Source organism: Lucilia cuprina, chromosome 5, assembly GCF_022045245.1.
Source record: "Lucilia cuprina isolate Lc7/37 chromosome 5, ASM2204524v1, whole genome shotgun sequence".
Lineage (NCBI taxonomy): Eukaryota > Metazoa > Arthropoda > Insecta > Diptera > Calliphoridae > Lucilia > Lucilia cuprina.
In genome coordinates this window covers 42608252-42622062 of record NC_060953.1, presented here as the reverse complement: position 1 = coordinate 42622062, position 13811 = coordinate 42608252, and positions in this window count along the sequence as shown.

Here is a 13811-nt window from a genome sequence, read left to right as displayed (position 1 = left end):
CAAAAAATTATTTTGAATCGATCCCACTATAGTGGTGTAGGGTATAAAAATAAAAGGAAATCTTATCTGATACTTTAAGACATATAAAATCAATTTTTTTGGAACATAAATACTTATTTATGATAAATAAATTTAAAATGCAATAACAATAAAATATGTCCCAATCAAGATGTGCAAATACTATTTATGAATAAAAATGTATATTTCTTAAAAAAAAATAACTTTTATACAAATTTTTACACACCTCTAAAAAAATGTTGTCAATTCAAATTTATCTTTACTCCTGTAGTAATTTAATCACCCAACAAGCTCCCCATTAAACATTTATATGAAAATTTTTATTAAAAAAATAAAAAAACACTGAGGAGGTCTTATCAATTTAACAAGAACCAGAAAAAAATTCCATTTACATTTTTTTTTTTGTCAAAACACAATATTTTGTTTAATAACTTTCTAACATGTTTCCAGTTAAATACAAACTCAAAAGTATACAAATGGCAAATGTAAAGAAACGACAAATAAAATACTCATACGTCAAAATAATCAACTGTAAATAAATGATAACAAAAGACAATTTCAAAGTTGAAAAAAAAGCTACAGATATCGTAAATATTCCAACTAAAAAAAATAATTAACTCCGCTTTTTTTATAATAAAATAAAACACATTAATTTTCCAACATAAAAATGGTATTAAACAATGTTCTCTTTTTTCTTCCTTTTGACTTAAAGGCTAAAAGTGTCTAAAAACACGCTAAAGTTCAAATATTTTATTAAAGAATGGACAGAAGAGGACATTTCTCCGACTAGCATTTGTTGAATGAAATAAAACAAGAGTTCAAAAGTAAATTGGAAAATTTTCATTAACTAATTGAACACAAGGTTAGTTAGAATGTACCATCTAACAGCCAGTTAGTTAGTTCATTTAGTTTGAGTTTTAATGCAGAGCTTTTAAGGAGTGAATACAGAAGAAAGGATATAAATTTCGCTGGTAGACTATTGTTTAAATTTTGTAGTACATACACATGTACCCAGCAAGAACTTTTCGTACTGAATTGCAATCGTAAACACTTAACTATTAACATACATTTCAATAACTATTACATATCGTTCTGATTACATAGAAGTACTTAAATAATGCCTTATTAATAATGTGCTATATAAATACCTTCTATTTCATAAAGCAGCTGCTGCGTAAAGACATTGAAGCTGGATACTTTTTTCGCACGATTTACATTATCTGATTACTTAGGATGGTAGAAAGTTCTTGCCTTAAATGTCTCCCCTCGGGGGCATGTTACCTTGGTTATTGCAATACCAGGGAACAGAGGTGTTACCAACATATCTAGTCAGCCGGAACTATAAACTAGTGATGTCAAATATATCCTAGGTTTCGCCTTGGAATGATTTGGTATGGGGTCTTACCAGAACACTTAATAATCTGGTACTACGGGTGGCCAGTAACCCGCAGGACTTGTCCAGGGTGGTCAGTTGGTTGAGGTTCCTTCGGGATCCGCGTAGTGATAACCAAAATCGCGGGAGAGAATGTTGCCTTAAAGACTGATATATTCTATACCTAATGGGTTGGATAGGTTAGTATTCAATGGTTGCCTGTCATACCGTAGAGTGATCTTTATGATCATGGGAATGGAATTGGTGAAAGATTTTCATATATTGGAGATTAGTACTGATTTAACATGCCTTTTTACGCTTCGGGAAAGTTCTTCGGTGCTGTTGGCATCTCAACAGAATATTTTGATACATGCTACGCGACTAATTGTCTAGGCAATTATTGAAATTTTTTGACTTTGGAAATTCATATTTCCTTTGTCACATAGATCGGTTCATAGAAGAGGGATACTGATCCATTTTGTTCGGTATTTCGGACTACTAAATATGTTTCTAGGTGCTGTTGCCGAAACAACAGAGCCCACTGCGATGGCTCTGGGTGGTTGCGCTGGCTTAAAGAGGTTAAGCAATGCACTGGAATGGATCATTAGATGTTGGGGATTGCATTTTAAATAATGCAATCTTTTATGACATCATAAGGCTGGTTATCATTTGATATATCCGAAATATCCATTTCACCTGATTTTGGGGTTTGTCTCCCCTTCTATTGACTTTAGACTGGTGACGGCTTTTCCTTGTCAGGGTGTGCATTAAGCTTGAGCCTATGCTGTCTTTCATTTCGCAATGGGGAATGTACAGCAAAGTGCTTGTACATGGACAGGCAAGTCTACCTAGTGATTGAAAAAGACTACCACGAAATAAGGCCGTCAAGGCTGGTGTTCACGTTAAGCATTCGACATTCGTACCTCAAATACCATCATCAAGTTCAAATGCTATGACTTTTAACGCTATTTTGTAATTAAGTTTTAGCATTTTACGCCCTTACCCGGTAATATTAGTTTTTGCTGGGTTTGTATGTAAATAAATTTAAAGTTTTGGCCATTGTTGCCCAATTGTTGCAAAATAATGCAAATCTTTTGAGAATAAGAAGGAATTAAGCCCCTTGAAATGAAGCATATCCAAGAGTCATGCTTCATTCTACATGCTACTTTCGGCCGGACTTTGTCTGAAATTTTCTGAATATTCTCTTCTCAAATGAACCAGTTGAATAGTCTGGCCAGATTTCAGCAGCTCCTTGACAGGGTTTCTCTTAGTTAGTTAGTTAGTTAGTTAGTTAGTTAGTTAGTTAGTTAGTTAGTTAGTTAGTTAGTTAGTTAGTTAATTAGTTAGCTAGTTAGTTAGTTAGTTAGTTAGTTAGTTAGTTAGTTAGTTAGTTAGTTAGTTAGTTAGTTAGTTAGTTATTTAAGTTATTTAGTTAGTTAGTTAGTTAGTTAGTTAGTTAGTTAGTTAATTAGTTAGTTAGTTAGTTAGTTAGTTAGTTAGTTAGTTATTTAGTCAGTTAGCTAGTTAGTTAGTTAGTTAGTTAGTTAGTTAGTTAGTTAGTTAGTTAGTTAGTTAGTTAGTTAATTGATTGAGTGATTAGTTGATTGCTTTATCTAATAGCAGCAAAATCCACTTTCATTTCGCTTCTTCGAAAGTCCTTCAATTCACTCCTTTACTTCTCACTTACCGCCTTAGTTAGTTAGTTAGTTAGTTAGTTAGTTAGTTAGTTAGTTAGTTAGTTAGTTAGTTAGTTGGTTAGTTAGTTGGTTGGTTGGTTGGTTAGTTAGTTAATTGATTGAGTGATTAGTTGATTGCTTTATCTAATAGCAGCAAAATCCACTTTCATTTCGCTTATTCGAAAGTCCTTCAATTCACTCCTTTACTTCTCACTTACCGCCAGTAGGCGGGGGTGTTGAAATTTAATGTTTGTATTTTCTACACTTACCAAATAAAACACCCGACAAAAAAAAACATAAAAAACATACTGAACAGAAATTATGGTCAAAACTAGGGGTGTTATTCACATGTCTAACCACAAACACGAGTCTATTAAGAACATTTTCATACACATTATTGATGATACTTTTTATTAAATGACTAAAGAACATACAATAACAAATTACAACAACAGCAGCAGCAAAAAAAAACTGGAAAATGAACATAAAACAGTAGTGTGTAACAGTGAAAAACCGATAGTTAAAAAAATTTATTCGAAAAAAAAGAAAATACGGCCTTTTTAAATGAATTTAACACGCTATGGCTATGAATATGAATTAAAAGTACACCGAACCAAATTTGATCGTCAAAATCTGAAAAATGGTTTGAATGTTGTTTGCAAAACAATTTTTTATACTTTATTTTATTTTTATAAAAAGCTCATTTCTAAAACATTATTATCATTCATTCTACAATATTACAAGATATATTTTAAAAATGTCATTAATTTCTTCAGGTGTATATTTTTAGTACAAATTTAAAATACTTAGTTAGATACTAATACATGGCCATTTACATGTATATTTATTAAGTGTGTATGTGTGTGTGTGTGTGTTTGGTCAGATATTGTATCTAGAGAATATCCTTCTATTAACTGTTTTTTTTTCAACAATGTTGTTTTTGTTATCCATTTTTTTTTTTTTTTGTCATTTAAAGCTTTAACATTTTGACTTTTCATACCATGTTGTTCTTGTTTTTGACTTATTTTTCGTTGTTGTTTTTATTATTGTCCAAAATAATATTAACGTCTATTTTTCACGTATGTATGTATGTGGTACGAGTGAAAAATATTGAAGATAATTTATGATCTTTACGCTGGCAGTAAATGTCTTTTGTTTAAGTTGGAGTTTTGTTTTGGATTTTTTTCTTTTTCATTTTCAACTAAAACTAATGTTTTGTAAAAATTTACATATCGGACATTTTATATCAAAAAACATAAAAAATAAGAATAATAGAGGTTATACATTTAATTGTTATTAATATTTAGCTTAAATCTATGGGATTATATAGTGAGTTTGAAATATATTGAAATGGTGCTCTGGCTTTGGCTATTTTGGTTGGTCAGATATGAGGGTACATATATGGTACGAATTTGACATTTATTTGCTTACAGAAAAATCTGTTATCAAGTGTGTAGTTTCTGTAGAGGTTTTGGGGTTCATGTCAGACGGATCAAGGTTTTTGTGTTAGAGATCCTGAGATTATTTGTAACAATTGAAATTAAAACACTTGCAGGATAGATAGGAACTTTTAAGAGACTTAAGATCAAGTTTATTAATACATATAGCAGAGATTTTTGTTTTGTCTAACTGAACTTAATATTTTTTTGTTATCGATATTAATTTGATCTCTTTTGTTTTTTTTTTTTTTCAGGCAAAAATAAAATTCAAGGTAAGTTGCCAAATAATTTACTTTTTTACAAAAATTAAATGAATAAATTGGAATTTAATTATAAAGTCAATCTGGGAGTTGTGGGTTCGATTTCGATCGAGAAATTTTGTTATGATTTACAATAGCATCGTATCCCTGTTCGGTAATTTAGGTTGTAGTACAGTTTGTATGTATTCCAATAGACAAATAATGAAATCATTTTCCATCTGGCTAAATTAGAGGCCTTAGGGCAAAACGTATTAAAATCTGTTATCACTTGGTAAAATCTTTCTCCCAACATATCTTTCAATATAAATATCTAAAAAAAGCTTTCATTAGAAAAGTTGTTATTCAGAAATGTTTTCTTTATTAAAATTTTATCTATAGTATTCTTTGGAAAAGCTATTCTTAAAAAAATGCCTTCTGCACAAAGTTGTATTATAAAAATTCTTTAGAATAAAGATTCTCTAGAAAAAAAAAAACTGACCTAAAAAAGCGTTCATTAATAAAGTTGTTTGTGTTTGCACAAAGTTTAACTTTGAAAAGTTCCCTTGTTCAAAGCTTTCTGATTGTTCTTGACAAAATTTTCCTCCAATATATTCTTAAGAATATATTGGAGGAAGAGGACAAGATTCTATAGAAAAGGCTGACCTAAAAAAGTTTCAGTAGAAAAACTGTTGTTTTTGTTTGTTAAAGTCTATCTAAAATATTATTTGTAAAAGCTATTTTGGAAAAATTTCTTCTGTACAAAGTTTTATTGGAAGAAGTTCCCTTGTTAAAAACTTTCTGATTGTTCTTGACAAAGCTTTTTTACAATTCATTATTACAACATTTTATTCACTTTTCTAGATCAATATTCTTTGAAAACGTTGCTTTTGAAAAAAAGTTGCTGTATTTAATGCTTTTTTCTCCTTGTCATAGTTTTTAAGAGAAAAAGTAATATAATGTTTTCTTTTGGAAAAGATGTTTAACACAAAATGTTCTTTATTTTTTCTGAAAATGTTCCTTATAAAAGTTTTCCCGTAAAAATTAATCCAAGACAAAGTTTCCTTTAAAAAAGCTAGTATTAATTCAACAAATTCCAAAGAAAATTTTATATTTTTAACATTTTTTTCATCACAACTAGACAAAGTTTTGATTACAGAAGTTTTTTCTTTAACAAAGTTGTTTTCATCAAATCGTCTTTTATAAAAGTTGTCCTTTGCAAAGCTTTCTTCTAAAATGTGGCTTTTCTTAACAGTTTCTTTGGAAAAGCTAATCTTAACATTTTGTTCTTAAGAAAAACTGTTTCCATCAATAGTTTTTATAGAAAACTTTAATCTAGAAAAAGTTCTATTTAGAAAATTTGTTCTCAACCAATTTTTTTGAAAATGATCTTGATTGATCATTATTTGGATATTGATTTAGAAAAAGCTTTCTTGTTTTGAATATGTTTTTTTAAAAACGTTTTTATACCCTACACTTTCACTTTTTGCGTCGTTTTAGCTATGTCTGTCCGTCTGTCTATCGGTCTGTCAGTTTGTCTGTTTGTATGTCTGTCTGTCTGTCTGTCCGTCTGTTGGTTTATCTGTCAGTCTGTCGCTCTGTCTGTCTGTCCGGCTATTGGTCTGTCTGTCAGTCTGTCGGTCTGTCGGTCTGTCTATATGTCTGTGATGTAAACCTTGATTGCACGCTCTAGGTCGCAATTTAAGAAAGTTTGATGGTCGGTATGTTTGGCTGTATGTCAGTCAGTCAGACAAACTGACTGACAGACAAACTGACAGTTTGTCTGTTTGTATGTCAGTTTGTCTGTTTGTATGTCTGTCTGTCCGTCTGTTGGTTTATCTATCAGTCTGTCGCTCTGTCTGTCTGTCCGGCTATTGGTCTGTCTGTCAGTCTGTCGGTCTGTCTATATGTCTGTGATGTAAACCTAGATTGCACGCTCTAGGTCACAATTTAAGAAAGTTTGATGGTCGGTATGTTTGGCTGTATGTCAGTTTGTCTGTCAGTCAGTTTGTCTGTCTGTTTGTCGGTCTGTTTCTCTGTATGTATGTCTGTCTGTCTGTCTGTCTGTCTGTCTGTCAGTCTGCCTGTCCGTCTGTTGGTCTGTCTGTCTGTCTGTCTGTATGTCTGTATGTCTGTATGTCTGTATGTCTGTCTGTCTGTCTGTCTGTCTGTCTGTCAGTCTGTCGATCGGTCTGTCTGTCATGTAAACCTTGATTACACTCTACAGCACGCAATTTTAAGAAAGTTTGATGAAAATTGGCACATACTCTTCTTTTCAACCAAGAAAGAAAGCTTTTTAACCAAAGACGAAATCGGTCTATTGTTTCGCCTAGCCCCCATACAACCGTACCGAGTTTGACTTTTGGACTCATTAATGTTCTATTATGTCAACAAAAATCAGCAAAACTTTTTTAGAACCTTAAACGACACTCAATTTTTGTAATGATCGGGTCACATTTGGCCCTAGCCCCCATACCAAACTCCCCTTCAGAAATTGACTTGAAGGTCAAAATTCACTTATAAATACATTCATTAATAACTATAGGCCCATTAATTGTCGTCATTGAAGTAGTTTTCTTTTACAAAAATCAGCTTTATGACTTGAATACTTGGTTCTAGAAAACTATATATCAGAAAACTTTGCAAGTTTGTCTTCGTTTCTTCCACTTTAAAACCATTAATATCCTTAAAAGTCATTAATTTCTAACACATCACTTACCCACAAAATATATTAGAAAATATTATAATAAAGACATTTGAGGGCTACCAACTGTTACTCTCAACAAAAAAACCTTCCGTTGACATTATAAACCAGGCTAACACTTTCATATACAGTAGTCTAGTGAGATTTCTTTATTTTTCCTGTTTGCTGTTTATTTTACATACGACATTAATTAATCATTAATAAATTTCAAATAAATTTTTAAAACTAATTTGTCATCAAAACACAGAGATACCAAAAAAAAAAGTTAAATAAAATTCGACCACTTTTTAAAAGATATTTCATAGATCAAAATAACCTTAAGAAAATGTTAAATAAATAACAACAACAAGAACATCAATGAAATAAAAATCAAATAAATATTATAAATAATGAACACTATTAAGTAAGTGACAGATGAGTTGCTCGTGATTGATCACAACAATAAGTATAAACCACTTTTGTTATCTTTCGTTTTTTTTGCGTCTGTCTGTCTCTCTTCTTTATGTCACACTTTATCACAAAGTTTGTTTTCTTGTTTTTTTCTTCTTTACTACTGTATGTGTAATTAATACGAGGTTAGAAGGAAAAGTTTTAATAATGGGAAAATATATACATATATATGTATAGTTACCCGGGAAAACAAGATCGTAGCAGATACATCTCCGATACACGTAGAGAAATAACATGGTTCGATAAGGTTACTATAACTAAACTATGTTCATTGTAACAATATATTGTTATCAAATTGTTATTTTAAGTCGTTTTTAACAAAATTGTTGTTACTGTAATCATTTCCAGTTTTATGGCAATTATAAATTTAAGTAGTATGGAACACTGAAACATAATTATTTTTTTCAATAACTAAACAATGGTATTAATGGAAACATATTATGTTATTGACAACCATTTAAACGTACAATTAACCATTATACCTATGTTATGTTGTTTTATATCTGCTGGTACAACAACAAAAAACTTTAGCCATATGTGTGAGGTACACAGATTATTTTGTGTGTGTGAGTGTTGTTTTACGCGACAATGAAATTAGTTGAAATAGTTCTCATTTGGTTTATAGTATTAAATGTATAAGTATTTCACTATGTATAGAATAGGTTGGGCTAGATTCCTTGGATCCATGTTGATCCCTTTGTAATAATACCTGTAAGAGAAGAAAGAGAGAGATAAGGAAGTGTGGAAAAAGAGACATTTGAATATTGGATTCACACCCATTGTGTTAGATTAATGACTTCCATGAGACGTTCTAATTGAATATTTGAAAAATCGGACAGATCACCAAAGTATGTCAATCCAAACGTCCGAAATCTTGTCTCCTCCAAAGCAGAACACTCGTAAAGAAGATGTAATCGTTGAACGAAAGACAAATGTGTCTAGCATGGTTGCCAAATTTATAGTGGCCATTGATAATCGATACCAGCCTACTTAGCAGCTGCCTTTTAAGACCAAGAAGATATTAAGACCTGTGTGAATCCATTTGTGGCTGCAGCGTTTTAGCTGTTGAGCAAGTGTGCTCATGTGACCATTTGTCGCGAGCAATGCGACAGAAGCAATGATCTGCTTCTTTATTGCAAGTAGTGGAATACCGCACAACTAATATATTTCAAGTCCGTTAAGCATAGTGCCATCCCTTTGCCAAGAAATCAGCAATGTTATTGCCATACGAAATCCCGTGTTCCTTTACCCAAATTAAGCTGATGTTCGAACGTCTGGCCATCTCATTGAGAGACGTCCGTCATTCATGGACAATTTTGGATGTAGAAAACACTATCGGTATAAATTCTGATATCTCTGTTAGATATCCGTTAGTACCTTAGCTAATTTAGCGCCCTCTTTATCGCCGATATTTCAGCCTGAGGGATTTTACATTCATCATTAAGTCAGAAGAAGATTTTCGTTCCAAATTCCTCAATGAAAATTCCACCCCTAGTGTATGTGAATTGTTTTAGTAATCAAAATAATGTTGATTTCGATATATATTTTTTAACGAAATTATGACCACATTGGATCATAATATAGTCACGTATAACAAACAATATTATGGTAAATTAAAAATATAATGAAATAATTCAACTGTATTTAATTATAATATGATATTTTAAAATTGTTACAATAACCATAATATATTCAGGCCACTATCATAACTTCAAACATTTATGTTTTTTCTGCGTGTATATTTTATAAAATCACCGACTGTAAATATAAGATCCGTCTTATGAGAGCAAAATCCCTTCTCAGTAGAACCTCGTTCAATAAATGACTTATTAACTCGGGGGCTATATGCTTGAGTGACTGACTGGCTTGAATGAATTGGACTTCTTAACTGATTCGTAAGCATTGCTTGATGCTGTAGCCACTGCTGTTGGGCAAATGCTAAATGTTTTAACTGCAGCTATACATATTGAAAAACTAACCATCAACCAACCAAGTCAGTAAAAAAACTAACTGTCAGAAAAACAGCTACAGTTGTACAATGAGTTACTTACATACATATGTATATATTTTTGTATTTCTTACTATTGGATTTATTTGTATTTTCTTTGATTTTTATATTGTTTAACCGCAACATATAAAAGGCGACATCTTGACGACAATCATAAGGCACTCACTCGCATACACAGACAATTGTACTCTCTGTCACATTTGTATCAAAATTATGTACTTGTGTGTCTTTAGACAATCTCAACTACTGGATATTGAAATAAAATAAAAAACAAAAACAACCCAATAGTTTTATAAGGAGTCAATTCGTATTTATTTAGTCCTTTTTTAATAAAAAAAAGCCAATCATTATTTCATTGTCCCCAAGTAATCAGAAGAGTAATCACAAGAAGTCTGTATATTCATTTCCATTTCCCAAATTTTTCACTAATTTTTATTGACTCGAAAATATTCGATTCAAACATATATTTAAATCATATTTTTAAAGTCTAGAAGAAATCAATAATTACTTTATTGTCCCCAAGTATTCTGCCCGGTAACCACTTTGAAATATTCTTACAAAACCTATATTAAGTTAGTAACAGAAGTCTGTAACGACATAAGTCGTTGCAGAATAAGAAATGAGAAATTTTGTGATCAAATAATATCAGTAATGCTGGATCCGATGCCCTGTATTGCAGGGTATTATAGCAGTACTTTAGTATTTTTTTTTATACAATATTTTCGGTGTTTTTTCTTATGGGGTTAAATTGTATTTGGTTGTTTGTTGGAACGAGTGTTCAGATTAGTCAGTAGCTGTTATTTTGCTCTTAAATTCAATTTGATTCTTTTAAATTGAATCCAAATATGTGAGAGGAATATTGGTTTGTATATAGTACATATAAAAGTCGATCATTGAAAGCACTACGCAAACGGGGCTGGCTTTATAACATCGCGGTAAGTTCAATTTTAACTTGTGCTTCAATAATTTTGACTTCTTTGGGCAGAAAGTGTGCTATTAAACTTACAGACAACTTTTCATTTTAAAACATATACTTTAGACTTAAGCTTCGATATATATACGGTTGTTAGATCTTACAATGTTGTCAGAAAATGTCTAGCAACCTTGTAAACTTATAATTTTTAGCTTGCTTTTTCTAACAACGTTTTAAAACAAAAAATTTAAAGTTCAGACGATTGTTAAACTTTTGCTAAACATTTTTCTGCCAACGTTGTAAGATCTGACAACCGTGTTATACAGCATTAAGTTTTCTTTAGAAAAATTTACAATCCTTTTATCCGTAGTATGGACCACTATTCTATACTTATTTTCTTTAGCAATTTTTTATAGTAATTCTGTAGTAAACTTTTATTTAAAAAAGTCATCCGTACACGGATCAGAAGGTACTTAGCGAAGTTTATTCTATAAAAACCATTCTTCAGTAAAAGTATTTTCTTATTAGAAAAGTTTGCTCTAGAATAATTTTATTGTTTTTAGTCGTCAATAATTCGCCCGAAAGTATAGATATTGAGATGATCATGTCTAGTTTGCCACATACTACTGGTGTAGGGTATAGAATTAAAATAAATCATTGGAAAATGATTGACTGTTTTGGTAGTTACTTTATTATTGTTGTAAATAATCAAGTATATATTTGTAAGTGTAAATTTTGTGTATGTATGTGTGTTGGTCGATCGGTAGCTGATCACTTTTTTTCTGTTAGTTTCTTCATGATCTTTAACGTTTAAGAGGGTTATTGTTTTAACCTTTTTAAGTTAAAGTTTTTTTGAAGAGATTTCATTTATTATATTATATTTCACGCATTAAAATGTTATTAAAAGTTAGTTTTTTTATTGATTTAGAAAATAATGAAATTAAAAAAAGGAAAGAAAAATTATTTAAAATTTTTTTAAAATTATTAAAGTAATGGATATATTGGAAACAGACAACGGATTATTATAGACTCTAAAGATTTTTCAACAAGCAGAGAATAACATAATTGGTTGCCATGTTCTAAGAGCAACATATTATGCTTATTCTAAATATATTATGGTTGTTGTAACAAATTAAATATATCATATTATGATTAAACATAATTAAACATAATTTTTATTTACCATAATATTGTTTGTTATAGGTGAATATATTACGATCCAATATAATCACAATTTCGTTAAAAAATATGTATCGAAATAAAATTAATTTTGATTACTGAATCAATTCACAAATATTAGTTTGCTTCACAAAAAGATGATTACATTATTCCATACAAAGTCATTACTTTTACATTTAATACTATAAACTTGGTTTTAAAGCTTTTTGTCGAGATAGTGTATATTAAACATAATTATGAACTTAAAAGCGCTATTCAGCGGGTTTAGTTGTATGGGGGCTAGGTGAAAAAATGGACTGATGTTAACCATTTTCAATAGGCTTCTACATCCACGGTACCATAGAAGATCATGTGGCAAATTTCAATACCATAGGAGATCATGTTGCAAATTTCATTGATTTATCTCTAAAATTGCGACCTGTAGTTTGATTTCAAAGTTTACATGCACGGATGGACATAACTTAATCGACTCAGAAAATGAATTAAGTTGGGTATAGGACCAATATTATTGTCCGTTAATAACATCAACACAAACCCAATGTATCCATCCCACTAAAGTAGTGTAGGGTATAAATAATGGTTATTTATAATAACATAACACACAATGTTTATGTAACTTAATACAGCATAATATATAATGGTTATTTGGTTTTCATTTAGTTATTTAGGGCGTGGCACCTCCCATATGAATTGAATACAAAAATTTGAATATCTGGAAACCATTTGATTTAGAATTTTAAAATTTTGCACAAAGAACTTTAACAATCATGTAAAAATTTTGGATAATAAATTGGCAGACTACCAATGGGGGCGTTGAACCTCCCATATAAAAAAAAATATACAAAAATTCATTTATCTGGGAAACTAATAGATCTAACCTCTTTAAAATTTTGCACGAATCCATCTGAACATTAATAATAAACAATAATTATGTTTCAGTGAATCATACTCGAATGTATAATTATCATGAAGATGAAAATGATTACAGTAACAACAATATTATTTAAATCGTATTAAAATAACAATTATATATTTTTGATAACAATATATTGTTACAGTGAACATAGTTTAGTTGTGATAACCATGTTCTTTTTTTTTCTCTGTGTGTATAAATGTTAGTTTATATGGGAAATAATTTTTCAGCATCATTATAACAAAACAAATCATCCCCCTAGTTCTTTAAATTTTACTGAAATTTTATAGTTTTTCATAAACTATTAAAGAATATTTTTTTCTAAATTAGCATAATTCAATATTGATTGAAACAAAAGCAATCTATGAATATTATCTTGTTACTCAAGACACACAGGTATTTACAGCATTTAACCCTTTTCAATATAATTTCCTATTCTCTTCTCATATTTATTCATAATATTGAATTATTGATCCATGTAATTCTAGATGTGTAAATATTTTGAAAAGAAAACAAACCCCCGCTATAAACAAACCTCCCTCGTTTAATCAGACGTAAAAACGTTGTTTAGTTGTTGCATTGAAATAGAGCATAAAATTGAAAACTTAAATTTGAAAGAAGCACAAAAAAAACTCTATTGTTTTACTTTCCCATAGACCATGTTAACGTAAATAGAAAAAAATATATATATATATATATATATATATATATAGAAAAATATAAAAAAATAGAGTGACAAAAAATTATATGGAAATATTGTCGGCATATTGCACTATGTACACACATTCAAACATATTCAAAAACAAAACAAAAAGTTCTATGTTTCCGTAACTGTCAGAATGACTAGGCTGACTGAATGTTGTCAATTTCTGATTCGAATCGTTTAAAATGTTTACCTTTACA